Below are 17092 nucleotides of genomic sequence, written 5' to 3' on the forward strand. Positions count from 1 at the left end.
AGATTCCCAGACCAGAATAAATATGGCAGAAGTTTGGCTCCAGATCCGAAACTTGTAGAGTGGATTCCTGCCTAGTCACTTATATATGAAGGTCCTGATTTTTCAGAAGAACCCTCTGATTTTGTACATGCATTTTAAATATCAATCTTGCAGGTACATTTTATAGCACTTATTAGGTGTCTGACTACCAGATGTGTGAGGGTAGCCAGGTAGATGGACATCAAATAATAAGTGCTATGAAAGAGCCCAGGTATTTGTGGGTGTAAAATTGGAGAATGAATTGAGGCACTTTTGATAATTAGAAGGTGGTCTAAAGATCCCTTCTACTTGCAGATTTGGCCTCTGCCATGGACAGGGGAGGTTAGCCTAGTTCAGAGGTCCCCAAAGTGTCGGGCATGACCTTAGGGGGGCATGGCGGAACCTTCGGGGGGGGCACAGCAGGGCCTGGGCCAACCCCAATGTGGGGGTGGGGTGGGAGCACCACCCAGCCCTTCCCCACCCCCAGTTCTGCTCTGGTCCCACCCCCAGCTGCATCCCCAGCTGCCAGCCCTGCATCTGGTCCTGTCCCTAGGCTCGGCACAGCTCCGCTCCCAGTAGGGCTGCCAGGCATCCGGTTTTCAACCAGACTGCCTAGTCAAAAAGGAACCCTGGCAGCTCCGGTTGGCGCCACCAACCGGGCCAGTAAAAATTTGATCTGCGGCACAGCCCGGAGTCCCCTCCCACACCCAAACTCCCTCCTGGAGCCCACACACACCCCAAACCCCTCATCCCCAGCCCCACCCCGGAGCCCATACCCCCAGCCAGAGCCCACATCCCCTCCTGCACTCTGAGCCCCTTGGCCCCAGCCTGGACCCCTCTCCTGTACCCCAAACCCCTCATCCGCAGTCCCACCCCAGATCCCGCACCCCCAGCCGGAGCCTTCACCCCCCTCCCACACCCCAACCCCCTGCCCAAGCCCAGTGAAAGTGAGTGAGGGTGGGGGAAAGCGAGCGATGGAGGGAGGGGGGATGGAGTGAGCAGGGGGGGCCTTGAAGGGGCAGAGACTCAGGGAAGGGCAGCCCCATACCAGCCCCCATCCTCAGCCCTGCTCCTGGTCCCAGACCCACACCCAGCTGTGACACCAGCCTTAGCCCCCTTACCCCGTCCGCATTCCTCCCGAGCTACATCTCTGCTCCTGGCCGCACCTCCAGGGCAGGGCAGGGGAGGGCAACCTTCAAAAGTTTGGGGACCACTGGTCTAGCCTCTGGCACTGCCCTCAAGGGACTCTACCAGATGTGAATCCGGGTATCCATGCATGAAGAGCAAGCAGGTGGAGTGACAGGTATCTGCTCCTCCTCTCCAAAGGCTCATATCTGCAGGGTCCCACAGGGATCTGTACTATCCCCTCTTCTCTTTAATATCCCCATGACACCACTGGAGAGAGAGTGAGATGCCGGGTTCTCAGCTGCCTACAGTATTCTGGTGACACTCACCTATATATTTAATTCTCAACTGATGCAAGCCTCACACCCTTTTTAAACAAAGTTGTCCTTTTAAAGCAGAGCTGTCATCAAGAAACCCTAAAGCTACTCAAGGATCAGACCAAAGATGCTCTCCTGTACAGAATCTCATGAAACTGTGCCTCCCTTCTCTTGAAAGGCAAAGTGACCCACGGAGCTCCAGCAGGGGGGTCCTGAAAACGGGAGCAGAATGCCTACAGGAAATTAGCTCTTAGATGAAGAGCAGCTCGCTCAAGCTAAGCCCAGGCAAGACGGAAGTAATGCTGGTAGGAAAAGGGAAGCACTTTGAAGAGCTTACCAAGGCTTGTCTCTAACTTCCATGAAGGTATATTGCCACAACAAAGTGGTGCAAAGCCTCAGGTTCCTGTTTGACTCCCTGCTAAGCCCGTTTGATCAGGTAGCATCAGTTTCTAGAAATGCCTTCTTTCATCTCTGGCTTGCTAGGAAACTTTGTCCCTTCCTCCCAGATGAGGAGCTGGCAACATGCATTTGTCACCCCCAGGCTGGGTTCCTGTAGTTGATCGTATCTGAAGCGGACCGTGAAGACAATGCACAAGCCGCAACTGAATGTAGCTGTTTGTGGCTGAATGTAGCATCTGGTCCCTGCTCTCCCCGCCAGGAGCACAGCCAGCTTCTGATATCAGTTCAAGGCCTTGGTGCTAATTTTCAAAACAACTAACGGCTCAAGCCTCAGCTTCATCAAAGACTTAATTTCAGTCTGGAACCCCCATGACAGCTGTGCTCCTCTGGCCCACAGCAGGCCACAAAGCCCAGGATGAGGCATGTGAGAACTGGGGACAAAGTGTTCTCTGTCCAGGGGGATTTGGCTACAGAACTCTCACAGGGTGACACTGTCCCTTTAAGAAGGAAGAGCTCAGTGCACCTGTGACTATCAGCTGACCTCCAATCACCTGGGTCATATAAATGGAGAAAGACTGAGCCAGTCCAGGGTTCAGTTAGGAAAAGGGATAGGTGAGAGCTGCCTGAGAACAAGAAAGTGGCAGGTGAGAGCTGCCAGAGACTGGAAGCCTGCAGGAAGTCCCCGAAGGAAGCTGTAGTTGGTTCCTGGGGAAGGCTGAAGAGCAGCAAGAGTGGTTTGCTAGCTAATATCCCCAATGCAGCAGGAGTTGCCTGCTGACTTCAAAGCTGGAAAGTTGAAGCTGTGGGCCAGAGAGGGCTGAAGCAGATGTGGCAATTCCGTACTACATGGGGAAACTTTACTGCATTAAGTGTATGTATCCTTGTGGGCCAGGGATTGTGTGTAATTATGTGGAGGAGGGTGACCACAGCCTTCTAGGAACTATGAACAGTGGGGGGTGATTAGGCAAAGTCACCTGAGTTGTGTAACCTCTCCAGAGAGGTACTACCATGGGGAGAGGCTCACTATGCTGAGTCCAATAGACCAACAGACAAAGATAGAACTTCTGAATAAATAGCTTGAGTTTAAATTGACTCAGGGGCTTTCTTTTTGATCCAGCAAATGGGCAGGACTGTCTGCCCATGGGTGGGGGGAATCCTTAGGGAAGGTTGGGAAGGACTGACATCTGCCAGAGCCTGAGGTCAGGGTGATCTAAGGTAAGCTTTTTGCAAACATGTAGGTTCTTTTATTATTCTGATGTTTTCTCTGTTATGCTTTTACCTGAAGAATAAGTGTGGGCACTTATAACTGTGGGCAATTATGCTGTTTATAGCGTCTGAGGAGTGGGGAAAGCAGGCCTGCTTGGGCCATCTGACTTGCTGGGGAACTCGCAGTGTAGGCAGGGAACTGTGCAGCCTGGAAAAACCCCAGTCAGGATGGAGACACAGGTCTCTGCCAAAGAGAGTAGATGGCTGGAGAGCCAGGATCCTAGAGTGGGTGGCCTCAAGGGGGAAATACAAGTGCAGTTCCCCTGAAATGTGATAGCAAGGGAGCAGCTGAGGGGCTTATGCACTGATGCCTCCAGGCTGGAGAGCTGGAGTGGGCTGAGGGCCTGGGGGAATGGTGGATGCTCCCCTGGTAAGGATGAATCCCCAGCTGAGAGGCTATGGGGTTTCCACTGGGAAGAGTGGGGTTGCCCTCCACCTGTAAGGGCTGAAGGTCCTAAAAAAAAAAGACAGGAGAAGGCCAAAGAAGAGCCTGGGTGGTGCTGAAAGATGCTGGAGCATGGTATGAGCTATGTTGATGGACAACAGGATGTGAGATTTTAAGGATTATATCCATGGGATGTGAGAAATGGACTGTTTGGGACTTTCGTTATGGATTCTTTGTACTATTTATGGTAATAAACTGGCTCTCAGGAGGATATTAGTGAGTCAAGAAAGCTTGCATGGGGCTCCCTCTGAAGAAGGGACGCTGAGGGAGATTTCCATTCTGCTATGGCCTAATGCTGGAGGGTGCTCCAGGTGGGGCTGCACTGTGACAGGAACAATCTTCCAGAGGAGAACAGGCAAATCCAGAGTCTGCCCATCTTCAGGAAACATTGCAAAACCTTCCTGTTAGAGATGTACACCATTTGAACACTTTTATTCCCACCAACCTGCAGAAATAAACCCTACCCAAGCATGGTTTTGACCCCATAAAGGGAAAAGTGCCAGAAACTGTGAAGTTTACTAGGGAACTTGCTATTGCAAATTATTTTACATGGAAAGTGCTCGGGTGATTGGTGGCAGGATAAGATGCTTAGTGTTGGTGCCTTTCAATATTGGATCTTCATAATTTGATCTTCACTCAATTGATTTGGCTGCCAAAGTCATGGTGGAGCATTTCAGTGAGGGACCCAAAGCTTTTATAAACAGAAGACCGCTTAAAGAAGTCACCAGAATTGAAGTTGTTTTCAAAATAGCCTGCGCACACACGTAGTCACATGAGTAGTCAGAAGACTTTCATTTCTCCCTGAACGTTCCAGTGCACAGATTGATATCTGCGGAAAATGAATTTAAAAGGGTGGCAGCTACCACCAAACTCAGCTTGTTTTGTGCTCTAAATGAATATTTGCACGTTCTTCTTGTGGTCTTCTGTCTCCAAATGTTAACCGCATACGGGAAGGATCTTAGCAGTAACAGATTTCTCCTTGCAATTGTACTTAGTCTATGTCTACACTGTAATAAAATGCCTGCGGCTGGCCTGGGTTAGCTGATGGGGGCTCAGGCTGAGGGGGCAAAAAATTGCAGTGTAGATGTTGGGGCTTGGGCTGGAGTCCACCTCTGCAACCCCATGATGGGGGACAAACCCTAGAAACTACTGTATCGGAGGATCAGTGGTTCATTTAGTCTGGTATCCTCTCTCTGACACAGTAGCTGCTACCACCATAAGGTGTCTAACTGTGCTATAAGTTAGCATGGGTGGAGCCTGTAAAATAGTGATTAGCATATCTAGTAGCACCCCCCCTTTCCCCATTAAGAAATGGATATAAAGTGCCTTTAAATTGCACACACAGCTCATCGAAGCTAGCATGTGTTCATCTTCTTTACCCTGAGCCTTTCCTCCATTACACTTCCCTTGTAGTCATTTCCAGTCTGTGTTGTCTTGTCTAATTTTAGGTTGTGAGTACAATGACCTCCACTAGAGGTCAAAGGACAAACATGAGAAGTTTGCAAACCTATCCATTCCCTGCCTTTGGTCTTCTGGGCATTTTATTTATTGTGATGATGTATTTAACATCATCCGAGAGAGACTTTCCGCCAGAAAGTCAACACAGCAGACCATATACTCAGGGCAATAATTCTACCAGAGACTTAACAAGCTCAACCTGCATAGATGTCAGTAATGGGAGAGGCTGGATGGCCTTGTAGTTAAGGCACTAACCTGCAACTTAGGTGATTTGGGTTTGATTCCTGGCTCTACCACAGTCTTCCTCTGCAACCTTGATCAAGTCACTTAATGTACCTGTGCTTCAGTTACCCATCTTCTTGTGTTTTGTATCCTTTCTTTCACCTGTTTGTTGACCCTGTAAATTCTTCACAGGAGGGACTATCTATTTGTATGTGTGTATTCAGTGCCCTTGCAAACAGGATGCCTCTAGATACTATTGTAATACAAATAACCTACCTCAGGTACTTATATGCACTCCCCCTAAAGTATCTGAGCACCTTGCAATAGTGTATTTATCCTCACAGCTGTGAGGCAGGGAAGTGCTACTGAGGGAGCAGACAGGTTAAATGATTTGGTCAACGTCAGCCAAGAGAGCCACCTGACCTGAAGCCAGGACCTGCTCTAGGCACCAGCAAACCAAGCACGTGCTTGGGGAGGCACAATTCTAGGGGCAGCATTCCAGGTGTGGGGTTTTTTGTTTTCTGCTTGGGGTGGCAAAAAACCTAGAGCTGGCCCTGCCTGTAGCACAGGGGGGAATTGAACTTGAGTCTCCTAAGCCACAGGTTAGCACTCTTCCTTTTTCGTACTGGGAACAGAGATGCCAAAGTTATCCCAGACATGGCATATGCCATCCGCTTCTGAAAAATACCAGGTTTGAAGAGAGGTAAAAGCTACTGTCAGAGGATTAATGGCATTTGGCTCAAGAATGTGAACTTTTGATAAGAAAAAACACAGCAGACCCATGGCCCCAGCACCTCAGAAAGACAAGCAGAGGCAATTTATATTACCAGATGAGAAGCTAAATAAATGACCGCATACCAGAAGCAACACTTGTCCTCACCCACAACTATTTCATATTTGGGGACAATATATACCTTCAAGTCAGCAGCACTGCTATGGGTACCCTCATGGCCCCACAGTATGCCAACATTTTTTATGGCTGACTTAGGGGATGAGAGCTAAGGAAGCGTTGCTCTAACGCCCCTACTCTACTTGCGCTACACTGATGACATCTTCATCATCTGGACCCATGGAAAAGAAGCCCGTGAGGAATTCCACCATGATTTCAACAATTTCCATCCCACCATCAACCTCAGCCTAGACTAGGCCACACAAGCAGTCCATTTCCTGTACACTACTGTGCTAATAAGCGATGGTCACATAAACAGCACCCTATACCAGGAACCTACTGACCACAATACTTACCTACATGCCTCCAGCTTCCATCCAGGACACACCACACAATCCATTGTCTACAGCCAAGGTCTAAGATACAACCACATTTGCTCCAATCCCTCAGACCGAGATAAATACTACAAGCGCGCTCTCAAACATTCTTAAAACTACAGTACACACCTGCTGAAGTGAAAAAACAGATTGACAGAGCCAGAAGAGTACCCAGAAGTCACCTACTACAGGACAGGCCCAACAAAGAAAATAACAGAATGCCACTAGACATCACCTTCAGCCCCCAACTAAAACCTCTCCAATGCATCATCAAAGATCTACAACCTATCCTGAAAAATGATCCCTCACTCTCACAGATCTTGGGAGACAGGCCAGTCCTTGCTTACAGACAGCCCCCCAAGCTGAAGCAAATACTCTCCAGCAACCACACAACAAAAACACTAACCCAGGAACCTATCCGTGCAACAAAGCCTGATGCCAACTCTGTCCACATTTAGTCAAGTGACACCATCATAGGACCTAATCACCATCACGGGCTCACTCACCTGCACATCTACCAATGTGATATGTGCCAGCAATGCCCCTCTGCCATGTACATTGGCCAAACCGGACAGTCTCTAAGCAAAAGACTAAATGGACACAAATCAGCCATCAAGAATTATAACATTCACAAACTGGTAGGAGAACACTTCAACCTCTCTGGCCACTCAGTAACAAACTTAAAGGTGGCAATTTTGCAACGGAAAAGGTTCAGAAATGGACTCCAGTGAGAAACTGCTGAGCTTCAATTAATATGCAAACTAGATACCATTAACTTGGGTTTGAATAGCGACTGGGAGTGGCTGGGTCATTACACATATTGAATGTATTTCCCTAAATTAAGTATCCTCACACCTTATCAACTGTCTAAATGGGCCATCTTGATGATCACTACAAAAGTTTTTTTCCTCCTGCTGATAATAGCTCATCTTAACTAATTTAGCTTCTTACAGTTGTATGGCAACTTCTACCGTGTGTGTGTGTGTGTGTGTGTGTCCCATTCTATGATCCGATGAAGTGAGCTGTAGCCCACGAAAGCTTATGCTCTAATAAATGTTAGTCTCTAAGGTGCCACAAGTACTCCCGCTCTTTTTGCAGACAGACTAACACGGCTGCTACTCTGAAACCTGCCATGATTTCACAATCACTTTCACCTAAATTATCTTCAACCTGCAGATTCGCAACTAATTCCTCCCACTTTGTCAAATCAAGTTTAAAATGGCTGTCCCCCTGGTTAGTACTTCCACCTTCTGAAACAAGAAGCTGTTCCAACATATTCCGAGAACTTATAGCAAAACAAGATGTTTAATATTGCTTTTCCAGCAGATACTTGGGAATTTACTACCAGGTCTTGGGGTTTTTAATATTTCTGGTCTAGAAATGACTCCACTTCCTCATTTGGTGGTCTAAAATAGTCACATACCATGATGTTGCACCAGTTTGTTTTTCCTCTTCTACCTTTAGCCAGAGACTTTCAACTTGTCTACTTATCTCCTACTTCTGGCCCTCAAAGTGTACATAATCTTGACGATTAAGGCTAAGATTTAGTCACAGAGATCACAGATTCTGTGACTTTACTGGACCTCCGTAATGTCTTCAGCTGTCAGCAGCTGACGCTGTGGCTGGAGCCTGTATGGTTGTTTTAGTAAGTCACGGGCTCTGTGAATTTTTTTTTGTTTGCCTGTGACCTGTCCGTGACTTACTAAAAATAATAGCCTTATTGTATAATGCAATACCTCCTCTCTCTTTTCCCTTCCTGAACAAGCTATAAATGTTCCAGTCATGAGATTTCTCACCAAGTCTCAGTGATGCCAATTAGTTATAACCTTAGCTTGTGAACTAATACTTCCCGTCCTTTGTTTTGTTCCCCATATTCCTTGCATTTGTGTAAAGATATCTAAGACATCAAGCAGATTCCCCCCACTATTTATCCCCATGACTTTATATGTCCAAACACCAAAGAAGGAGGGGAATTTGGTTAGAGTAACACAAGGGTGTAATCGGGACTAATGAGGAGAAATTTGTGTCTTAAAAATAAATAATGAAGTTCAACATAAAGATAAGCTTCCTAATTGCTCAGTACTCAACTGTCTTGCTTACAATTTGTGCCAGTCCAGTGAGCCAGAGACAGATTATCTCAAAGTTCAAAACTGTTTTGGCTAGGTACAGCTTTGGGTTTATTTCTGATACCAATCCGTAACCAAGCTTCTGTTAAGATCCCTCTGATATCTGAAGAAATCTATTTACAAATTTATACAAAGCACAGGTAAAATTCTAATAGATTCCAAGGCTATGCTCATCTAGTCTGACCTCCTGTGTAATACAGGCTCCTAAGTCACTTAGGTTAAGTCTGTGTGAGTTAGGATAACTTTCAATATAAGACTGGAAAACTTTGATCCACATAACTGTATTTTGAGCACCTGTCAGGTTTTTTTTGTCCATTTTTAAATACCTTTCTTCCTTCTCCTCCTATAAGAGAAATAGCTTGATTTGTGTAGGAGAAGATAGTGACTGGATTTGTGTGTGTAAAGAATTTATCAAGGGAAAGCTAAATCAAAGGAATATTCCAAGACCCTCTCTCTCATCATTAGACCCAAGACAAATGCATTTGAACTGATACTGCTCAAAAGCTCAACCAAAGTCACTTTCAGTAGGTCAGAAGTTATGGTACCTGTAAACATATTCACTGCATGAATCCCATATGCAAATTAAGGACCTGTTCTGCTAACAACCATGCTGATCAAGTACATGCTGTACAGTCAGAGGATGTCAGGGCTATTCTTTCACTCTCCTCCACAGCAACTTTGACTTAGTTATTCTTTCTATTAATTGTCCACGCCTACATCACCATCAGTTAAATAGTAAAGACTTACGACAATTGACTGTAATGTTCTATAGATCTTCTATCCAATAATTTTGAAGGGGTTTAAAAATGTTAATGGAGCAAAATCCTCCTTTTATAAATGGGAAAATTGAGGCTGAGTGGTGACATGATGTGACTCTAACTTTTTACACCCACTTTACGCTCCCGTTGCACTGGAGTAAATGGCAGTACAAGGTGCAAAACAGTGAGCAATCAGGCCAAATTCAAACCTGGTATAAGCCAATGCAACACCACTGTCAGGTCTAAATTTGGTCTAGTCTAAATGGAAAATAACCTCCTCAATACATAATACATGCAAATGAGATTTGCACATTTCAGATACGATGTGAAAGGCACTAATATTAATTGAAATATGTTAACAACCCAAAGCAGTACACATGAAGTAGGGTGGAAAAGATGGAAATGCGATATGAAAAGGTTAATTCACTATGCAAGTACAAAGCATATTATAGCTACTTATTTCAAGGGCGTGAAGACAGATGCCAATACTACAAGATGGGGGATGAACTGGTACATAGTTACCACTCAAGAAAGATTTTTGAGTCATTGTGGATAGTTCTCTAAAAACATCCACTCAATGTGCAGCAGCAGTCAAAGTGAACAGAATGCTGGGAATCATTAAGAAAGGGATAGATAATAGGACAGAAACTATCGTGTTACCTCTATATAAATCCATGGTACGCCCACATCTTGAATACTGTGTGCAGATGTGGTTGCTCCATCTCAGAAAGATATATTGAAAAAGCTTCAGAAAAGGGCAACAAAAAATGATTAGGGGTATGGAATGGCTTCTGTATGAGGAGAGATTAATAAGACTGGGACTTTTCAGTTTGGAAAAGAGGCAACTGAGGGGGGATATGATAGAGGTCTATAAAATCATGACTGGTGTAGAAAAAGTAGATAAGGAAGTTGTTTACTACTTCTCATAACACAAGAACAAGGGGTCACCAAATGAAATTAATAGACAGCAGATTTAAAACAAATAAAAGGAAGTATTTCTTCACACAACACACAGTCAGCCTGTGGAACTCCTTGGCAGAGGATGTTGTGAAGGCCAAGACCATAACAGGGTTCAAAAAAGAACTAGATAAAGTCATGGAGGACAGGTGCATCAGTGGTTATTAGCCAGGATGGGCAGGAATGGTGTCCCTAGCCTCTGTTTGCCAGAAGCTGGAAATGAGCAACAGGGGATGGATCACTTGATAATTCCCTCTGGGGCACCTGGCACTGGCCACTGTCAGAAGACAGGCTATTGGGCTAGATGGACCTTTGGTCTGACCCAGTATGGCCATTCTTATGCTAACTCTTTTATTACAGTGGCTTTCTGAGCTCAGTTCCCACCATTATAGATATGTATGCTATAATTTGGTTTCAAATAAGGTAGTTTAGCTAAACTATCATCATAATTCTTTTGAGGTCAATTTGACTAATAGGTATATCTATCCTTTTCAACAAGGATAAGAAAACCAATAAGCAATCTGTTTCTAAGCTTTCTGCTTAACTGCAGGTGATAAACCTTGTTGTAATTGTGATGTTCTATAACTTAATGGCAAATATACATCGCTATTCATTTCTTTACTCTTTGAACACCATTTTCAACTAGCCCATTAGATTGCGGGCAACCTGGACTTGATTTGTAGTATGTTTGAAATCGTATGCTATGGCATAACCTTCCAACTCCTGAAATAGAACTCTTCCTAGGCCTTGTTTGGATGTCAATTTTAGAAGTCTGACTATCCAATAGTTGTAATACTAGAGCTGTTTTTATTGACCATTCCACTTCCATTTTTTATTTTTACAAAGTAAAGCCCTTACACCTCTAACCTAGCAGAAAAACAAATGTATTTTTCTACAAAACTGCCACCCAAAAGTTTGTGCAATGACTCCTTATTTTTAATTCTTGCCCTAAATTTCCATTTAGTTTTAAGTTTCAAGGAAACCGCTTCCCTTCCTCCCACTCCCAATGAGAATGTGTTAAAAGCTACATGGGCCTGAAGGGCTCTAGAGGTTCTAGCAACAGCATTGCCCACTCGCTGCTTTGAGACCCTTCATCCCTCCAGTGACCATCAGGTTTACAAAAATGTGTTCATCGTCTTGTGTTTTGCTTTTTTCACCCATTCAGGCATAACCTCTCAGGCTGGGGACATTCCATCTGGGCAAATTAGAGAAGGATCCAAGAAGAATCAGGCTCCTGAAAATGTTAGTCTATAACTTTCCACTGGATCCTTTGTCCTTTCAGCCCATTTTGTTGTCTTCATTAGCCCAAAAATATAACAAGCAGCCTTTTCCCCACCTGATTGAGAAGCAGGAAAATGAGGGGAATTACAAAGCCTTTCCTGTTGGCTGTAAAATAGACAAAATAACCAGGTTCGATTTTTGACCTGGGAGGAAATGGAGGGACAAAGCAAGGAACAAATGTAATTGTTTTAGTATGTGAGTTCTGTTCATTTATTTTAGTTCCATCTAGGAAGGGAAGAATAAGTCTGCTGTGATTCTGAGACTGAATTTGTTTCAAGAAATATAGTTCCAGATCTTGTTCCCTTGTTAAATCCAGTAGCTTAACTGGCTACATGGGGATTTCTCTAGAAAGACCAACCCTCTCTGTCACCTGTAGAGGAGGTATGTTTTGGTATGCTGATACTCTAGCTATCCCTGTCTTTCTTCTTCCCCGTCCCCCCTCAGCTCTAAATTATGTTGAGTCAAACTGGTGTCAAACCTAGTATTGGATAGGTATTGGGTATTAAAGGTGATGTAAAATTGCCCTCGTACCTGTAGCTGCACTGAGTAATGCCCTGGCATAGCTGAGGTGCTAGCCCTTTTACAAGATAACTAAAAGCCAGTAAACACACAAACAAAAATCATGGAACTACTTAGTGGTTACAAATCACCTACTATGGGGCAAAATTCTTCTCCTACCCCACTTATGCTGAAACTGGCTCCATGTAAGTATTGGAGACCTACATGTTACTGAGCAATGTGTCCAGCAAACAAAATCTCCCTCCCGCAAAGTATGGCCCGTTGAAAAGCAGGAGTGGTACAGGGGACACGGATCGTCATCAGAGCTGAAATGTTTCATGCAGCAAGTGGTTTCCTCTGACAGAAAACTTCATTAAAGAGCACGATGGAGGTACATGCATGCCCCAAAAAGACAAGTTTGGATGCCAGGCACAGCAAGGGTTAAGAATGCTGCAGAGCTGGAGGTGTACCTGTGTCCCCTAAGAGAGAGAGCCAATTCTTGATCCCCAGGCACAGCAGGAGTAGGAAATTCTGCAGAAACACTGATCCCAAAGGGAACGAGCATCTCCTGTCTCTGTCAGCGTATTGGACACACAAGAAAAAGGGAGGCTAGCTCTCAGCCTTTTAAAAGGGCAGCTATTTAGACCACCAGTTTTGTCACCCTTACCAATTTGAGTAGTTCTCCTGAAGTTAATGGGAGCTGTGAGTGCTCAGTTACTTTATATATCTATTCCCACACCTCTATTTTGAAAGATACGCTCTGTCTGAATATCACTGCCTAGCACCTTGAGCTAGCACCATTTCCACCTGTGCACCATGGACGTAAATTGTAGCTTTCAGATATGGTAGCATTTTATGCTCACTTTGCACAGGTGTAAATGATCTCAAGGTGTGAGAACAGGAGGATCAGCCCCTCTGTCATCAGCAGAATTAACTTGCAACCAACTAATATGTTCCACCATTCTTTTGTTCTTGGTTGGTGGGACTGGTAGGTTAATTTCAATATTTAATACATTTCCCGTGCACACAATAGCTTCTAATCCTTCCTTTCTGTGTTCAGACAGTGCTCAGATATTGTTTGCTGGTATAGATTTATGTCTCTCTTCTTCCATAGAGAAGGACTTAATGAGAAATATGAAAAGAATCATCTGGCTTTAGAAATGCCAAGTGCAACTTTAGGCTATCACATACTAGGTGGGTGTGCTTTTAGCTTAATAAAGGAAAAGAGTCAAATAATGCCCTCTAACCACTAAAACCTTCCCTAGGGTTTTAAATGTTTCAGACTAGTCCTCAGGAGATCGTTCGAAAAACACCCCACACACACCCTTCTTCCCCTCAGGCCCGTCCCACACAACTGCTTGTATATTATCCACTTATTACAGTGAAGTAACAGCAGAATTTAGCCTAAAGAGAAGGATCATATCTTGCTTAAAAGACTGAATCCTGAATCTCCTGCTCTGGCACAGACTTATTTTGTTACCTTGGGCAATTTCCCATGTTTCAGATGGGATGATAACTTTCATCCACCCTACATCTGTCCTTATCTACTTAGATGGTAAATTCTTTGGGGCAGGGATTCTCTCAAGCACAATAGGGCCCTGATCTTAGTTGGGGGGGCTCCAGGCTCCATCATAATACAAACTGGATCGCTAAAACAATGTGAACTTAGCCTCCTTTCACATGGGGAGGCTCTGTTCAGATAGGCTGAGCACCCATAAGTCTCTCTGACTTCAGCTGGAGCTGTGGATACTCTGAAAATCAGGCCCATGGAGTATTTTCTATTCTACGTGTTGCCAAATCGCACTATATTTGTGGGGGTTTCTTACAGCCCCAGTTCCTAGAGTTCTGTGATTACAGCAGAATTTCAGCTTTGGGATGTATGTGTTGGGGGGTGGGGGAGAGTTTTGGGGAGTGATGGGGGTGGAGAGAGAAATTCTAAGTCTCATTATGGAGAAAAGCTTGAATGTCTGAACCTTAAAAGATCAAGATCCAGAAGGCAAAGAACCCCAAATGTATCAGATTTTCAAATCTCGTGATTTAAAGCTAATGCCATGAGACCTTTTTCTTTTTTTGTGTGGAGATTTTCATGATTTTATGAATTCCTCTTTAAAAATATAGCTGAATATACTTATCTTATGTAGCCCTATTACCATAGTATCCAAGTCAATTTTTAATGTGGGTATTCTCACACCAGCAGTGAAGGAGGGCACCATTTTGCAGATGAGGAGCTTTAGCACAGATGTCAGGTGACTTGCCCTAGGTCATATAGACGGTATGCGGCAGAACAGGGACCTGAATCCAGCTCTCCCAAGTCTTAGGTTAGTGCTATAACCACTGAACCGGTCCTCTTTATGTTAAAATTAATAGCTTCAACTGTCCAGAATGTGCAACAGCCATGAATTCACAGTGCTGTTTAGAACTTAATCTCCCTTAACCATGCAATCTTAATGCTACACTTTCACAGGTTAAGCAATTAATTTCCTTAAAAACAGGAACCACCATACTAGGTCAGACCAATGGTCCAGCCAGCCCAGTATCCTGTCTTCTGATAGTGGGCGGTGCCATAAACTTCAAAGGGAATGAACAGAGCAATTACCAAGTGATCCATCCCCTACCATCCAGTCCCAGCTTCTGGCAGTCAGAGGTTGAAGGGTTTCATCCCTGACCATTGTGGCTAATAGCCATTGATGGATCTATCCTCCATGAACATAACTAGTTCTTTTTTGAACCGCGTTTATAGCTTTGGCTTTCACAAAACTCCTGGCAACGAGTTCTACAGATTCTCTGCATTGTGTAAAGAAGTACTTTGTTTGGTTTGTGTTTAAACCTGCTGCCTATTAATTTCATTGGGCGACACCTGCTTCTTGTGTTATGTGAAGGGGCAAGTAACACTGTCTCTGCACTTTCTCCACACCGTCATGATTGTATAGACCTCTATCATATTCCCCTCTCCAAGTCATCTAGCCTAAGATGAACAGTCCCAGTCTTTTTACTCGCTCCTCATATGAATCCCTAATTTTTTTTATGCCTTTCTCTGTATTTTTTTCTGATTCTAACATCTTTTTGAGATGGGGTGACCAGAACTGCACCCAGTACTCAAGGTGTGGGTGGTACCATGGATTTATATAGTGGCATTATGATATTTTCTCTTATCTATCCCTTTTCTAATTATTCCTAACATGCTGTAGCTTAACTGCCACTACACATTGAGCAAATGTTTTCAGAGAACCATCCACAATTATGCCAAGATCTTTCTTGAGTAGTAACACTATTTTAGACCGCATTTCATATGTGTAGTTAAGTTTTTTTCTTTTCTAATGTGCATTACTTTGCATTTATCAACACTGAATTACATCTGTCATTTTGCGTTAGCACTGTGGAAAGCTGACCAGTTGTTTCTACTCTTTGTTTCCTATTTAACCAGTTACTGAGGCCTTGTCTACACTACAGGAGAAATTCGATCTAAGCTACGCAATTTGAGTTGCGTGAATAGCGTAGCTTAGATCTACTTACCGCGGGGTCCACATTACGCTATGTCAACAGGAAACGCTCTCCCATCAACTCCCCCTACTCTTCTTGATCCGGTGGAGTACAGGAGTCGATGGGAGAGCGATTGGTGGTTGATTTATCAGGTCTTCACTAGACCCACTAAATCGACCACTGATGCATCCATCGCCTCACGTTGATCCCCAGATAAATGTAGACAAGCCCTGAGTCACTAGAGGACCTTCCCTCTTATCCTATGACTGCTTGCTTTGCTTCAGAGCCTTTGGGGAAGGGACCTTTTCAGAGGCTTTCGGAAAATCCAAGTTCACTACATCTACTGGTTCGCCTTTGTCCATATGCTTGCTGACACCCTCAAAGAATTCTAATAGACAATTTTAAAGAAGAATGCTGTGATTTAATAAGCATTTAAGGGTATAGCTACAGTGCAGTGTGGTTACATGCAGGAGTAAACAGACTGGTGCTAGTACATTACTAATGGCCCCCAGGAGCTCAGTAGGTTGAGCTAGCCCGCTACGAATGATAGTGTGGACATTGCAGCACTGGAATTGGTTCATGCTAGCCAAGCTTAAATTCAGGGGGTCAGGCAGGCTTGGACTCTGGCTAGTCTGAGCTGCCAGCCAGTGCTGCAGCATCCACATGCTGCTGTTCTTAGCATGCTAACTCCAGCTGAGCTAGCAAAAGTTTGTCTGCCACTGGGAGGAGGGATTCCCAGTCTAGGTAATGTTACATTCCCTAAATGGCTCAAATCGGGCTTTGAGGATCACGTTACACTGAGCAAAAGGGTGGGAAGAATGAGTTCACACCTTTTTGTTGTGTGTATGAGAGTTCTTTGCAGGGTTGCATTAGCAGTGCAGAAGCACATTCCTTTGTTAATACCAGGCATCTCTTCCCATATCTGGGCAACTGAAAGGCAGAAACAATTATTTTTTTGTCAATAAAAGGTTAAATGATTCAAAATCACACCCAATATAACAAAAATGGTGGTAATCCTTAAATCCTCTTCTTTCTGGCCTCCAGAATCTTCTCCTGTCCTTGAAGCTACATCACCTTTTATGGTGGCTTGAGCTGCCTGTTTCAATGAGACACTTACAATCTCCTTTGGCAGATTGTCCCAGGAGCATCTGGGGGAGATGATAGAAGAGATACTATAATGCATGAAGAATAACTAGCAAGCACAAATTTTTCTTTTCTCACTGTAGCCAACCTGAGAACTGTAAGTGCTATCTGGTCAGAATGGAAGCACTTCATTCTGCATTCACTGACCCCACAAGCTGACCATGCAGTGGGGAATCAGACCTTTGTACTTTAAACTTGGTTCAGAGTTGCTTCAAGCGCCCCCCCAGACCAGGACCCACCAACTCAAGGCAGTACCAGACCCTGCAGCCCACCAGATGCAAAACTTGCCGTCCTGCTGCTATGGTGATCAATACCTTTCAAGATTCTTAGGTC

The sequence above is a fragment of the Lepidochelys kempii genome, chromosome 3 (assembly GCF_965140285.1).
Source record: "Lepidochelys kempii isolate rLepKem1 chromosome 3, rLepKem1.hap1, whole genome shotgun sequence".
NCBI lineage: Eukaryota > Metazoa > Chordata > Testudines > Cheloniidae > Lepidochelys > Lepidochelys kempii.